Raw genomic sequence first — 17,294 nt, 5'->3', positions numbered from 1 at the left:
TACAAGTGTTCAAATGAATGACATTCGAATGGAAAAGAAAGAAGGAAAGGAAAGAAAGGAAAGAAAGAAGGAATAGAGGCAGAAACCTTTGATTCGAATGGCGGCGGGGGGGGGGGGGGGGGCATTCGAATATAATGTTTGAAGCCAACAAGAAAGTTGATTCGAATGGAAGGATGATTTGAATGGTGTATCCATCCGAATAGAGGTTGATTCGAATATAAGTTTATTAGAATGGAAGGTTGATTCGAATGGTGTATCCATTCAAAAACTAAATCGTTTATCTTCCTCACATGAATATGTCCCATTCAACGATGCCGTAAAACAGACTCCGTTTCAGATGCCTTTGACATGAAACACTGAGCAGTACTTGAAGATGTAGAATTAAGAATATAAATAGGCACTAACATAGAATTTCACAAATAACTTGGAATCTGCAAGCATGGTTCTGGTCGCTTCAATGATGGCTCGATTCTTCCTTTTAGCTACATCGGTCTGCCGTGGCACGTACGGAGCACTATTTCATGATAAATACCTCTTTGAATACAAAGAAACTCCATGATACTATTCTTGAATTCCGTACCATTATCATTTGAAATTCGTCTCGCTTTCAATTTATAAAGTGATACAATCTTAGTGACCAGTTGTTGAACAAGAACAGTTGTCTAATCCTTCGTGTTCATGAATAACACCTATTTGTATTGTTCGATGAATACAAAACAATACAAATATCCCCCAATACACGCACGATTAACTGGACCAAAGAAATCCATGTGAAGACGTTCCAGAGAAGTACTAATTGAGTTGATATAATTCAACGGATGAGATTTCTTCTTTTGTGTACCCTTCTTGCATGAGACACAATGATCTGTCATGAAACTGCTTTAGTGACACGCCATCCACCAAATAACTCGACATTAAAAAAATTCATATTTCTTATGTGAATGTGACATATCCTTTTGTGCCATAGGATAGTCTTTTTTTTTCTTTATTCATTGAAATAAAACAAGTAGTTGTTGAAGAAGAAGATGATGTTGTGGAAGCCATGTCAAGAACACATATGTCATTCAATTGAGGTGATATCACGACAACCATGTCCTCAGGAATCAAGATCACACATCCAGTATCTGTGAATAAGGTTGTAAACATTTTGCCACAGATTTCGAAACACCCAAGAAATTAAGAACAACCTTATCACAGTGGTTAACTTTTTCAAAAGTGATATTTCCATTGAACACCTGACCCTCCTTGGGTATATGCCCACATTATTACCCGCCAAGGCAACATAACCTCCTTGAATGTCTTTAACATGAGTAAGTAGATAAATATTACCAGTTACATGGTGAGAACATCCACTATCTTGAATCAACTTATCACTCGAAATAGCCTTGGATGAACTATGTACAAAAAAGTAAAGAAATAGTTTAAAGAGGTAACCCAAACCTCAGTCTTGGGTTCATCCTCAGTTACCTTTTGACACACAATTACTTTAGGTTTCCATGTTGGTAAATCCCTAACCGGAACCTTATACTTCTTTCAAAGCATGTGGATGTAACTTCTTGAATTGTCTAAATGTCAAAGCTGCCTTCGACCGTTTAGTCAATTTAGCCTCGATAGGAGTTACATCAATCTTAACATTCTTACAAACATGTTTGACAAGCTCAACCTGTTTGTTGTCAATCTCCCTCAACCCATTGTTATCCCCAACAACCTTCGTAGGGTTACAACGTCAACAACCTTTTGTCTTTCATCAAATTTTTCTTGTGTTGGTTGTCTTTTTTGTTGGTGCATGATGTCAGTAGTTCAGTATCTAGTGTCTGTAATCGTGTTAGGTTGATTTGTATTGATGCTTTAATTAACTTGTCTCACAAGTTCGCCTAATATAAGCTAACTTGTGGACAAGCGAAGTTATCAACAACTTCGCCTAGTCTGTTAGGCCGAAGTTGTCGATAACTATATATGTTTGGCTACGGCTTGTTTTGAAAATGGGGGTTCAGTACGTGTGATTGTGATTTGTCGATAACAACTGTTGAGACGAAAGTTGAACACAGGAGTTGTTTCAGATGCAATCAAAATCGGACACCTAATTGCTAATTGCCCTCTAATCAGAGATTCAGAGGTATGAGGGCTCCGAAAACTGAGAATAAAACTAATAGTAATTACTATAATGGTAAGAATGCTAACTCTCCAAAATTCAGACATTGGACTAATCCAAGATTTCAAAGAAATCGATCTCAGTTTTTCCCAGTAACAACCGAACCAACAATTATAATTCAGTTAATCCACTAAGGTTTGGATGGCCTCATAGTCAATTCTCAAGAAGGTATCCTTATAGAACTTACAGAAATTATTCTCAAACTGACTTTGAACAGCCAAAGTACGGGATGCCGTTTAACAGATTTAATCGATCCAAGACCAATAGGTCTTGGGTCCCCAGATTTTAATCCTTTGCTTTAATCGTGCAGGAACAGTTGAACAGGACTGTAAACAATCTGTGGGTTGTGGATAGTGGCTGTTCCCGGCACATGACTGGTAACAAGAATTTGTTACATGAATGGAAACCTGTTCAAGGAGGAAGAGTTAGTTTTGCTGGAGAGAGCGGAGGTAGAATCACTGGTATTGGAACCGTAACAAATGGAAAAATGAAATTGGAGAAGGTGAATTTTGTAGAAGAGTTGAAGCATAATTTGTTGAGCGTATCTCAGATTTGTGACAAAGAGTACACAATGCACTTTACTAAAGATGAAGCAATTGTTCTGTATCCTGGTTTCAAGATACCAGAGGCATGGGTGGTGATGAAAGCTCCAAGAGAAAAGAACACATACGTCATGGATATGAGGTCAACTGAGATGGCAACAGAAGAATCATGTCTTCTGTCAAAGGCAACTGAATCGGAGTCCGAATTATGGCATCGAAGAATGGGGCATATACATCTTCGAAAAATGAACTACATTGTCAAGAATGGGCTGGTGCTTGGTGTCCCCTTGAAGAATTTCAACTTTGAAGACCAATTCTTATCGTGCAAGAAGGGAAAGCAACACAAGAAACCTCATCACACCAAGAAGGTTAATTCAATTGTCGGTACCACTAGACCTGCTTCACATGGATCTCTTCGGTCCCGTGAATGAAAAAGTCTAGGTGGAACATCGTACTGCTTGGTAATAACTGATGATTACTCTCGATATTCTTGGGTATATTTTCCGAAGACAAAAGATGAGACGGTACAGTTGGTAATGAACTTGATTACCAAGGTTGAGAATATTATGGGGAGAAAGGTTAAGTACATCAGGAGTGATAATGGGACAGAGTTCAAAAACTACCAGATGGAGATGTTCTGCTTACAGAAAGGGATAGACCACCAGTACAGCGCCCCGTATACTCCGTAACAAAATGGGGTGGCTGAGAGGAAGAACACGACGCTAATTGAAGGAGCCAGAACCATGCTGGCTGATGCTAAACTTCCCGTGGTGTTCTGGGCTGAAGCAGTTGCCACAGCCTGTTATATCCTTAATCGTGTTTTAACTGTTAAAAGGCTAAATAAAACTTGTTATGAACTTATGCATGGTCGAAAGCCAAACTTGAATGGTCTCGAACCATTCGGGTCCCCATGTACGATATTAAAGATAAACTCTAAATTTGGTGAGAAAGCCGACGAAGGTATTTTAGTCGGATATGTTGTTGGGACACCCAACAGAAGAGTCTTTAATTTATCGAACAACAAGGTTGAAGTGGTATGTAACACCGACATCACGAGTTACAAACCACCAATGCCCAGCACAGGACCCGCTGAAGTTTTTGACTATGATAAAATGTTCAAATCCTTTAATACGCCTTACTTGGATTTTGCAGAAGTTGATGAGAAAATTGCTTCACAGATCATGTATGACGACGAGGAAAACATTGTGCAACGTCCACGACACGATGAAAGTTAACCTTCCACGTCAAGTGCCGTTAATGCTCCTGCCGCCTCTACTGAAGAAGAATTTTACAACCCTTTTCACTCTCAACAACAATCGCCCATTGATGAACTCTCTTCGAACTTGGAAGACAATTTGCAAGTTAGTTCGGTTCTGACTACTGGAGTTCACAAAAATCACCCTTTAGAGAACGTGATAGGTGATCTATCTGACGGTGTACAAACAAGACGAAGTTTGAATGAGCACACCTGTGTTTACGCAAGCATTAAAGAAACAGGTATCATTAACGAGTGCTTGTACACCTGCTTCATTAGCCAGATTGAACCAAAGAACTATCAAATGGCTCTAAAAGACAGCTCGTGGGTCGAAGCCATGCAAGAAGAGTTAGCCCAGTTCGAGAAGATGGAGGTATGGAAATTGGTTGCAAAACCGAAGAATGTGCATGCGATTGGCACCAAATGGGTTTTCAAATGTAAGAGAGATGAGAAAGGAATAATCATCAGGAACAAGGCGAGGCTGGTCGTAAAAGGATTTAATCAGCAAGAAGGGATCGACTACAATGAAGTGTTTGCTCCTGTGGCAAGATTGGAAGCGATTCGTTTGTTTTTGGCATGTGCTGCACACAATGAGTTGAAGGTGTGCCAGTTAGATGTGAAAAGTGCGTTTCTTAACGGTAAAGTCGATGAGGTTGTGTACGTTGAGCAGCCTCCAGGTTTTCCTGACCCAGACTTTCCTGATCATGTGTACAAGTTAAGTAAAGCGCTATATGGACTACATCAGGCCCCTCGTGCCTGGTACGCAACCTTGTCTGATTACTTACTTGAGAATGGGTTCGAAAGAGGAAAGATCGACAGCACGCTGTTTGTCAAGAAAAAGGGGGGAGACTTTCTCCTAGTTCAAGTCTACGTGGACGACATCATCTTTGCTGCTTCAAAAGTAGCCATGTGTCAGGAATTTGAGGAAGTCACGAAAAGGAGGTTTGAAATGAGTACAATGGGTGAATTAACTTTCTTTTAGGATTGCAGGTTGATCAGAAGAAGGAGGGGATGTTCATCCATCAAACTAAATATGTCCAAGACGTTCTCAAACGCTTCAAGATGGAGGACAGCACTCCATTTGATACTCCGGTCTGCGTCAACTACAAGCTGGGCGCTGACTCAGACAGTGACGCAGATGTGGACCCCACTCAATATCGAGCAATCATAGGTTCTTTAATGTATTTAACTGCATCTAGACCTGACATTATGTTTGCAGTTTGTCTCTGTGCTCGATTTCAGGCAAGCCCAAAGGAATCTCACATGAAGGGAGTGAAGAGAATACTGCGGTATCTCAAAGGCAAGCCTAAGCTGGGATTGTGGTACACGAAAGGAGGAGACTTGGATTTGGTCGCTTATACAGATTCTGACTATGTAGGTTGCAATCAGAACAGGAAGTCGACGACCGGTGGATGTCAGTTTCTGGGAGGAAGATTGGTTTCGTGGCAATGCAAGAAGCAGACCTCTGTAGCCATTTCTACCTGTGAAGCAGAATACATGGCAGCATCAAACTGCTGCTCCCAGGTTCTTTGGATACAACAGCAATTGTGCGATTACGGTCTGAATTTCACTCAAACTCCTATTTGTATTGATAACACTGCTGCAATCTCAGTAACTAACAATCCCGTAAAACATAGCAAAACTAAACACATTGACATTCGTCATCATTTTATACGGGATTGTGCTGAGAAGAAATTAATAGTGATCGAAAAGGTTGATTCGTTAGATAATTTCGCTGATCTTTTTACTAAAGCGTTTGACAGAACTCGCTTTCAAAACCTTGTTGAGCTTAATGGGATGATCAATCCCGAGTAACCGTATTTTTCGTTTTTACTTAAAAAAAAAAACGTCACTATCGCTTAGAATTATGTCGGTTGCCTCAATTTGTAGGACATATCTTCGGATGTGTTTCGTCCTCACTTCTACCAGTAGATTATGAGGATAGCCATTAACCAGATGACAAAAAGCGACTGCGGCGGTTTATGATGTGTTTTTATTCTGTCGCTGAAAAATAGTCGTTCATACTTAGTTAAAAGGACGCATATTCGTATGTGGTCGGTCCAGCTGATCCACTGGATCTTCAGGATAGCCATTTACCTGATGACTTTGACTTGATCGGGGCGATAGAATTTAAAATTTTTTTAGGGAGATGATATAATTTTTCAAGTCTATAACTTCGTAAGAAGTTTCTATACAATGTTTCTAAGAAAATTGATCCAACCTTGGAAAGTGATACTCAAACTATTTCTGTGTGCTTACCTAGTGAAGTTATTAGGCCCTAAAGACTCTAGAACACTCATTGTATGTTATGGTAGCTTTTTATGGTGCGTAAAAGTTTATGTGATACTAACTAAATCTTCTCGATTTAAAGGGAAAACTCATTAAGAGTTGTGTATGTCTCCATTTACATCTTTCCGAATGATAGGCAGAAAAGCGATTACCCAGTCATACACGAGCCCGTGAGTGTTCTGATTCCCGAGAAGATAGTGTGTCAAGTAACTGCAGTGATCCAGATTCGGGACTTGCAGTTGTCTACTGTTTGAAGCTTTGTAAATCTTTATTAAGAAAAAAAAAATAAATTAAATTAAATTAAGATGTTAAGCCTTCTGAAGCCTATTATGTTGTACTTATCAATCAAGAGGCAAGAAATAGAACGGGATGAAGACTCAAAAAGATCATGATGTATTTACAGTTTAATCAGACACTACGGGTCGAGATCAACTCGGGGTGACTTGGGGAAAGCTAAATATGCTTTGAGAATAGATAGGAGACATCACTTCTCTGATGTGTTGTCCGTCTAAATTTTGAGCTTAATTGAACCTATTCTGTATCACAGAAGCGATGAAAACCATACTAAGTTGTTTACCTGCTTACAACCTGTTTCTTTATGTCATAATACAGCTGAACATGGATCTATGTGACAGTCATTTAATTAGTATGATTCCTGTTCGGATATTTTCTAAAACATACTGGCCCCTGTCAAGACTGAAATTTGATCCCATATACTTTATTTCTAAATTTACTCTACGTATCTCATTTTACGATTCAAAGCTTGGTTACTTGGTTCTTTGATTTTAACATTTAAATCTTTAAAGGAAGTTTTAAAAAGACAATTGCATAATGTTCAAATTCATAAGGGTCTGTAGTGAAAATTTTAATTTTAAGCGAAGTTGAAGGGCGAAGTTGCTATAGAGCGAAGTTATGGATAAGCGAAGTTAACCATAACTTCGCCTGAGCTGCTTCAAGCATATATAAAGGTCAAAACAGTCAAACTTTTCATTTTCTCACACTTCAAGCGAACTTATCATATATAACCCTCGGCGAAGTTGTCCCTTGAATCAAACCTTGTTATTAATCTCAATTTCGATCCGCATTAAAGGTGTGTAGGGTCGGTATGTCTTTTAATTCATGTCCATGATGTTTATCAGATGTCGTTTTGGTCCGAAACGTGACCTCCCTCATGCTAACCCTTATAAACCCGCTTTTCCGAATCGTTTTAACGTGGTCGTAACCAAATTGATCGTCTAGAACTCCATAATAACATGTCTTTTTGAGTCCACAATAATCAAATTCACAAAATTCACACCAGTATGGCCTTCTGAACTGTTGCCGTTTCAGTTCAGGCGAAGTTATAGTTTAGGCGAAGTTGTTCACAACTTAGCCTTAGGCTTAACTTCGCCTGCTCCTTTAATTTTTAATTAAACAGGGGCGAAGTTGTTCAAGGGGCGAAGTTATGATTAGGCGAAGTTATCTTTAACTTCGCCTTAGGCTTAACTTCGCCTGATGCTTTAAATATTATTTAAAAGTTAATCTGTTGTCAGGCGAAGTTATTGTATAGGCGAAGTTGTGCTCAACTTCGCCCCATGTCTAACTTCGCTTGCACACTAATGTTTATCTTAACTTCGCTCATGGTAATAAGCGAAGTTACGATCTGCCTTGACGATTCTCTAACTTAGACCGTTTGTGGTGCAGATATGGCAGCTGTAGCAGGAGCCGGTGGTGACGAAGGTGGTGATAATAACCGTCAATTCTTTCCGGGGCACAATATGTACATAACACTGGACCCGGATGCTAGCGGTGTTGATGATTATCGCGAGATCATCACTTTTCTGATTCTCTCGCGTATCTTCCATGCGATTACTACAACTCTGCCCATTTCTCTGCCAAACATAGAAGACTTCTTGCAGACGGTTGAATACGATTGTAGAGTCGAGCCCCCAGTAATGCGCGCCACCGTTAACAATCAGGTGGTGCAGTTCTCATCGGAACAGATAAGGGTCGCTTTGCAGTTTGGGAACGAAACGAGAGATGACCCTACGGACTTTGTTGCTCCATTCAGAGATGGTGCATTTTTAAGAATGGGCTATTCTGGTCCATTGGGTGACACTCAGAGGCACAAGGGATTTTTGTTGGATCAATGGCGCTTTCTCATGCACGTGATGATCGTGTGCATGTCGGGTAGAAAGGCTGGTACGGACGGGATGGGTGCGACGATGCAGTCGGCAATGACAGCCCTGACTTACAACAAGCGTTACAGCTTCAGTCAGATGGTGTTCTATGAAATAGACCGTCAGAGATGAGTGGTGGCTCGTGAAAGATTTTTGATGTATCCTTAGTTTTTACAAATGATCTTGAATTATGTAGCTCCTACGCTACCTCAGCGCCGTCCGATTCGTTATGTGGAGAGTGTCAGCAAGAGAATTTTTGCACAATGCAGAGCGTCGAGTGATAGAAGTAAACCAGAGCTTCGTCCTCGACATACTCCGCTATTTGGGTATTTGATAAACCCAGCGTATATTGCTCCTAGTGGAGGCGAGTTTCGGGATCCGGCACCGCAACAGGCTGCTGTTTCTCAACCACCACCTGTGGTACATCAAGCACTAACTGCTGCTCCTGTTGTGACACCGAAGGAACACGTAGACCTTGAAGCTGCTTTTGGTGGCCAAGGATTTTTTGATATGGAACGAGTCGATCCTGAGGAAGAGGTTCAGGTTTCAGTTGCACTGGTTTCTAGTATGGATGTGCAGTTGGTAGCTACGTCGGTAGCTAATTCTGAAAGAACCGATTCTGACTCCTCAGCTGATGAGGTTGCTGAAGCAAGACAGATACTGGTCGCTCAAGAGAGGATTCACGGTAAAAGAAAGAAAGATACTGATGACAGTGAATCTGATTTTGAGGAGGAGTTGGGCTGGTTGATTTGTCGATCTAAAAGGGCAAGAACGGGTGAAGGATCGGGAGCTTGTGAAAGCTCGAGGGTGGTTCGTTTCTCTCCACCTGCTCTATCTGGTATGACTATGGTCCCTGCATCGTTGCCTGTGACAGGACCGATCACCTCAGGTGCCCCCGTTTTGATAACATCATATTCTTTTGGCATTCCACCTACCACATTTTAGCTTTCGACTCCAGAAATTGTGTCCTTGCCACCTCCTACACTTACTCCATCGGAGGTTGTTGCAAGATTCGTTGAGTCGACGCTGGTTGCCACCGCAGGGTTATCTGTTACAATACCACCTGCGGTTACGTTTCAACCTGTTTCTGATGTCCCGGCTACTTTGGAAATCCCTTCACCGTATGCTCAAGACACCTCTCACATGAGTTTTGATTTTGATGCAACCTTATCTGACTCGGACAGAATAGCAGCTCTTAAAAGGGTCGTGGCGGAACAGTCAAGAATAAATCTGATCCAGACTCACGCTATTCAGCGCCTTGTTGCAGAGAATCAGATTCAGTCATCCCTCCTGATTGAGCACGGTAAACTTTTTGATGCCTTGAAACAGTTCTTGGCATCTCAGGGGGAGACGAGCTGCAAAGGCGATGAGTTGAGGACGAAGAAGAGGAATGATCGAGACGATGATCCCAATGCATCGAAAGGTGCAGGTGGTGAGTTGCCAAGAACTGAACAAGCTCTTGGGACTTCCACATCTCAGGGGGAGTCTACTGGTGCAACTGGTGAATCGGGTGGTGATGACGTGATGGTAGTAGATGATGAGGAGATGGTGGATGTTGATATTGAAGGTGACGACGATGTGTTACCGATTGAAGAAATTGAGAAGATAGGGGCTGAGATTGTGATTGACAGTGAGGTTAAAGAGGGAGAGATTGTGGAGGATAACATTGAGCATGAAATTCCAGAAGCTGATAAGCCAAATTTGGGTCAAGATACGGGAAGCGAGGAGACTGAATGGGAAGAGCAGACAAGATGGAAAGAAGGTTATGCTCAATGGTTTGTAAAGACAAAGAAACCAGTGGTCCCAACTATGTTTAAGAAGAGTTACAACATCAAAGGGTATGCTGAATCGAAGAAGGGGATTATATGCTGGTTATACGATGAGCAGTTGAGGCTGTTTGTGATTAAACGTTTTGATGGAGTTTAGTATTTCAAGAGATTGTTGAGATCGTTTAATACCTTGCCGGAGTGTGAGGTGAAGGACTTAGCCAAGTTAGGGTTGATAAACAGGAGTGATGATAATATGGCTAGGATTACTGGGAAGATCATTTGGAAAGAAAGTATAAAAGAGAAAAAGTTCGAGTTATTAAAGCCGCAGAAAGGAAAGCTCGTTGAAGATAAAGACAGGGGTATGAGAGCTGATGGCAAACCTTGGATGATAATGAAGTATAAGCCGATCCGGTGTTTAAAAGAAGTGCCTATGAAACAAATGCCCAAGGATGTCTTAAAGAATCTAAAATGGTGGTATGTTGATAGTGAAACAGCTGAAGCGGTGATGGAGGATGAAGATGAACAAGAGTTGCTGAGAGTGTATGATCCAATGCACTTGGTGAATTTGTCTCAAGCTGACTTGCAGGTGCTGAACGAGAAAAAGATATTCTATATTCCGGCATGGAAAGAAGAAGGCAAGAAATATCAGAGAGTAGTTTCCGTTTGTGTCAGAGAAGGAGTTCATGCTTGAAGACGGGTGACTCGAGTTTTGGGATTACAAGACACGTGATTGAAGTTAGAGATATGAAGCTACTGCCAATGAGTAGTCTGTTGGTGCATGATGTCAGTAGTCCAGTATCTAGTGTCTGTAATCGTGTTAGGTTGATTTGTTTTGATGTTTTAATTAACTTGTCTCACAAGTTCGCCTAATATAAGCTAACTTGTGGACAAGCGAAGTTATCAACAACTTCGCCTAGTCTGTTAGGCGAAGTTGTCGATAACTATATATGTTTGGCTACGGCTTGTTTTGAAAATGGGGGTTCAGTACGTGTGATTGTGATTTGGCAATCACGTGTTAAAGTAGTTGCAATACAACGTGTCTATTGAGTACTGTAACATGTCTTTGTACTTGGGTTTAACGTATATCGCGTCTAACACTCGTATCGTCTTACGTAGGGATTCCGCACCTACGTAATACGAGATATTTCCGTGTAGATCCGGCTGGGAACCTACACTTTTTAAAATACCTTTAATCACATGAACTTTATCCTTGATTAAAGGTTTCTTAATCTTGATTGACTTAGATTCACAATGAATAGCAATATGACCTCTTTCACCACATGAGAAACACATTCTCCTTTTTACAAATGTGTGTGGTGAAACAAGTCTTTCATGTGAACCATTAGGTTGAGAAGTAACAACCTCCACTTGAAAAAGGCAGTTATGGTGGCTGGAAAAGGGTTGTCATCACTAGAAACTTCAAATCTTCATCAAATATTCAAACCAATCCATTAAATCTACCACGAAGACTCAGATTTGACCCAGATATACGATTCAATCAACCTTTCTTGTTGTTTTTGTTTGTAAAAATCTAGGTTAGAACACTCAGAAAAGCTCTTAAGCATATCTGGCCCAGGTGATTTAACAAAATAATTTTGTTGAAACAAAGTTGGTTGAGATTTCTTTGGGGTTTAGGCATATTTTTCTTGATTTCCCCAATAGAAAGTATAAAATGTCTAGTTTCCTTATACGAAGGTTTCGTATAATCAAAAACCTTATCCACACATTTTGGTTTATTAAAGCTAAAGGATATAATTCCTCAGCACTAAGCTGATCAAATCCCTTTAGTTTGTAAACCTTCCAGTTTTCTCACAATCAACTGGATTCACAAACGCTCTTGACACTTCATCTAAGACCACCTTCTTCTCAAATTTCTTAGGTGCAACAGAAGATAATGTGTTACCAGTTTTAGATAATGTGTCCCTTAACATAGAAAGATCAACAACTAAGGTTACATTGTGATTACGAATCTTCTCAAGCTTAAACAAAGATTTATCACATTGAACACACACAGTTATTTGATAGTCATAAAAAACATCATAATCATATGAACTAGTGATAAAAGAATCAGAAGATATAGAATATTTAGAACTTCTCTCTTCAATTTAGGCCATGCAAGAAAATACATCCTTCTGATCATCACTTGAATAATTTGAATCTGAATTAGACTCCTCAGTTATCACATTCTTATTCTTCAAGTCACCAACATCATCTTGATCAACTTTAGTAACAATAGCCATGTTGACTTGCTGCTGATCAGAAGATGATTCACCCAACAGTTTCCTTGACCAATCTAGTCCTTCTTGAATCACCATTGCCTTAGTGTCATCCTTATTTGGTTGTTCCAAGGATTTCAGAGGTACCTCTTTTGACTCTTTGTTGTTATACTTCTTTTGAGAGCTAAGAGTTTCTATATTGAGTCTTGTTGTTTTAAGGATACTCTCTCCTTGGTTTGTCTTACTCTTTAGCAAAGTAACCAAATTCATCATAATTATAGCATTTGGCTTTGAATTTGTCAAATCCAATCATTTTCTTATGGTAAGAAGATCATTACCAGTCCTTTTCATATAATTCTTGATCTTCGTCACGATCATTTCCATGTTCCACTTTATATCCATTAATTCCAAATCATCAGGATTGATTTGGTCATAATCTTCATTTGTCATGTCACAAGTGGCAACCTTGCTACCCACCAGTTGTTCATAGGATCACATGAAAGCTCCCATAAAAGCAAAATGTTGTTCAGCCTCTTTCATGTTTACATTTGGTGGAGATGGACGAGATACTATGCTTGAGCTTGTAGAACTTGGGCTTGAAAGGAATTATGGCTCATTAAATGCTTCAGGTGGAGGAACCACATGACCGGCTTGAGTGTAGAAGGAAATGATTGGTGTAGATGTACTCTTGCTAACTGGGTTTTCCCCACCATACAAAGATGGATCTTGATTAGCCTTTGATGAACTTTGACACTTTAGCTCATATTCTCTCTTTTCTATTTTCTCAATAGAATTCATACATGTGAGAGTTATATTCTTGAAAACTCATTTTCAGTCATGATCATCACAAAGAAATACATGATATTCTTGGTGACAGTGTGGATCACGTGTTAGCAATAGAAATACATCAAGTTCTCAAGTATTATTTCGTGTGTTTACCAACTTATTTAATGTATTGCTTATCTTACACTCGTATCGTATTACGTGGGGATTCCGCACCCTCGTGTTACGAGATACTCATGTGTAGATCCGGCTGGGAACCTACAAGTGGTATCAGAGCCTTAGGCTCTTATGCTATGGTTCGAGATTTGCGTTTTGGTGTTTCTGGCTCGTTTCTGATATGTTTTTGGATGAACAGCCGTTTTGGCGAAGTTATCGATCGATTTTTAGGGTTTTGGCGAAGTTAAGGTTTTGGCGAAGTTATTGGCTGGCGAAGTTATCCAGTGGTGAAGTTATGGGCCGGTGAACTTATCAGCTGGTGAAGTTATCAGCTGGTGAATTTAACAGGTGGTGAAGTTATCATCTGGTGAAGTTATCAGCTGGTGAAGTTAAAGAGAGGTGAAGTTATTTGGCGAAGTTGACTTTTTGGCGAAGTTGACTTTTGGCGAAAAAAAAATATAAAAAAAATATATTTGATTGGAGTTTTCGTCTGTATGGCCAGGTGTACACGATTATTGTGAGACCGAAATTGTTGTTCCGACAACGAGTGAAACTTGGTATCTCTTGGTCTTACGTGTGAACAAATACGGGTCAACTCTGGATATGGAGTTGAAATTGCGAATGAGATATTGATTGAAACTGGATATTGACACATGTTTGGTTATTTGGGTGTTTTTGGTCCAAGATATGATTATTGTTCGAGGTTGACCAACTGAAGAAAGTCAGATTTTTCGGGTTTCGTCATTATTGGATCGCGGTCATAGCTTATTATTTATGTTATTTTCAAGGCGTTCGAGAATTGGATCCTGAAAATGTGGGATACGAGCATCCGGGATGCTTATTTATTAAGGTGAAAATTTTGGAACAAGTTGGATTTAATCGGGAATTAATTTGTTTTAGTTCTGATCTTTATCCCTGGTGATTGAAGATTCTTCGGATTTATTAATGGTCATGTGTGTTAGATTCTGTCAAGGTGGTTTTGTGATGAAACTGATCACTTGATGTTGAGTAGTTGAAGGTTGAACCTTATCTTACTATGTAATTCCGACTAGTTGGGTGAAGTTGTGGAGGGAGCACAACTTCACGTGTTGGTGAAGTTAGGAACAACTTCACGTGTTGGTTGAGATGATCGATTAGGCACGAGGATACAGGTCAAAGATCTCGATCGATATAGTTCGGAGGAGCTTACACTGAAGGGGAGATCTGATATGGAAGACGCCGGGTGATTGGTAGATTTGTGGAGCTACAAGACAGTTTCAGACACGGCTGGTTGAAGACAGGATGGATGTTGCATGTATATGTGAAGTTCAAGTTTAAAGATCATAGTGCAATCGAGTCCTACCAGAAGAAGAAAACAGAAGATCATCAGTTAAGGGGGTGTCTGTTGGTGCATGTTTTGTAACAGATGATCTTTTGTGTTTGTTAGAATTGAGAGCAACGGTCAAAGGGGAGTCTGTTGGTGCATTTTTTGACCGTCGCTATGCAATTTTGACTAGCGGGGATGATGTGGCGAAGTTAGAACAAATTCACCATAGGCGAAGTTAGAACAACTTCGCCTACAGGCCCAAGCCCAAGCTCGCGAAGTTGGTTATCTATATATATATGTGTGTGTCTTGTTTAGGGTTTTGTATCCAGAAAAACTGAGAGTATTTGTGTAGCTGTCATTGTTTAGAGAGAAACAGATAGAGAGTGTCGTGTGGGTAGACCCGAGGTAGAGCTCACCTCGGGCTCGGGTCGGCCGTGTTTTTGTTTATGTTCGGTATGTAACGTGTTATGGTTATTATATAAAGGATCCGCAGATTCGTTTATTCCATTCATGTGTTTGTTCGTGTGTTTGTTTATGTGTAATCGTGATCCTCGTCTTTTACTCCTAGACCTCGTGCGGATCTCGTATCGATCAGCGACGCCCCGGGGGGACCTACAAAATATCAGCCACCTCTAGGAGAGCTCATCATAGAGGCGGAGACTCTCTCAAAGGGATAAAACTCTAGATCTCACTCAATACACAATACACTCACTCATACTAGACAAATGAATAAAAACATCTATTTATACTAGTCTAGCATGACTTGGTCTTCAAGCCATCCACCCCTGGTTGAGACCAAACAATATATTTTTCACCCACAAATTAATTCGACGTGTCGGTCTAAAACATAAGTTCCAACAATCTCCCCCAAGACCGATGCCATCGAATTTCTTCCATGATCACCTCATAACTCGTTGTCTTTTGTTGAAATTCTCCCCCTCACGTTAAGCTTCTCCCATTGTTCATTTCGAATTATCACTCTTATACCACTTTTGGATATAGTTGTATGGGCATATGAACGAGGCTTTGAACTTCAAAGATCAACTTCAAGTAACAAGGTTACCACAAACAGAAATAAACTCAATGTAATCATCAAATAATCTTCAATTCTTAACTTGAGTCTTTTACTTGTTTTGAAGCTAACCATTTGCAATGAAATTAAAAGATTTTTACTCCCTCAATTTTGTTGCAATTGTCTTTAATAAATGTGTCTTAAAATCAAGTGTGGGTGAAGCAATCTTGACCATCCTTATCAAGATTGTAAAAATATGAAAATAAACATATTCATATGTTGGCTGACACTAAAAGTGATTAAATCCTTAAGCTTGGTCAACACTTGTTCTTGTAAAGCTTTTGATGAAGTCGGGAAATTGGATGAGGTTTGAATTCCATAAGATTGTTGATGATTGGAGAAAAACTACCAAAATACCCCTGATTATATATCTTCCGTAGAGAACAACTTGGTCAAACGGTCAACGACACCAAAAATCTCAAAAGTTTCTTCAAAACCTTGAAATGTTTTACGAACACAAACTTTCTGTTCCCGAGCACACAGTGTGCTTGAGAGTAAAAAGATTTTTTTTTTCATTTTCTTCACTAGCACCAAGCATGCTCAGGAGCAAAAGTGTGTCCGGGAGCACTTGTGATATTTCATTTTCTTCACTAGCACTAAGCATGCTCGGGAGCAAAAGTGTGCTCGGGAGCAAGGGTGTGCTCGACACAAACTTGAGTTTTCTCTTCACAAGCATAATTGTTACGATAAAACAAAGTATGCTCGAAAAAGAGTCTGCTCGAATAAATGAAAAAGTGTGCTCGAGACTTAAAAAGATAGTTTTCTTGAGAAGACAATGAATATGCTCTGGGTTTCTCAAAGTGTGCTCGAATTTGATTTGCTCGTTATAAGACGTGCTCGAGATAAACTAATTGAATCAAAAATGTGCTTGGGCTAAACACATCATGTGTTCGAAGCAACAATCATTATGTTTGCTCGAGTTCAATATTATAAGTTCATGGTCTGTTCGAGAAGTCAACACTTCATTTCTGCATCATCAGTCACTGATTTGCCCTTGCAGAACCTGCTTGAATATTCACTTTGCATTTGCTGCAACAAACTATAATGATATTGCCTGTAGTACATGTTCATTTATGACTTGTACATTCTCCTTATCAGTTTGTACCATCGGAAATGTTTTGTCCACCTAATCATGTACAGTTCGAGCAACACACATATCAGAAACAACAACGAGCAAACATAAACCCTAATTTTTCAGATCTGGAAACTAGTTTTGTATTTGAAAATTAATTATTGTAGCAACATCCACGTCGTCTCGAAATCAAAGAAACCTATCTTCATATCATCAATCAACCTTTTCAGATCTGGAAATCATCAAATGAACAGAGTTGCCCCAAAACGAGCCAAATAACACTGTTACATCAGATCTGGAACATTCTGGCCCAATAAACATGAAATTGATGTTGGATCTCCGAACGAGTCATCAACCCAAACATCAATCCATAAAATTTTCTCCAAAACATCAAATAATTTCAAAACCCCCAAAAATAATTTCAACGAACTTCATCGTTTAACGTCCATGGTGGATTCAAGAGCGAAATGAATCAGTTCAGCGGTTAGTCTGAATGATTCGGTAACCCAGCTCTGATACCAAT

Source organism: Bidens hawaiensis, unplaced genomic scaffold (assembly GCF_021521415.1).
Source record: "Bidens hawaiensis isolate Kalapana, Puna unplaced genomic scaffold, B.hawaiensis_p1.1 tig00067283_1, whole genome shotgun sequence".
NCBI lineage: Eukaryota > Viridiplantae > Streptophyta > Magnoliopsida > Asterales > Asteraceae > Bidens > Bidens hawaiensis.
Note: the sequence above shows the minus strand (reverse complement) of the source record.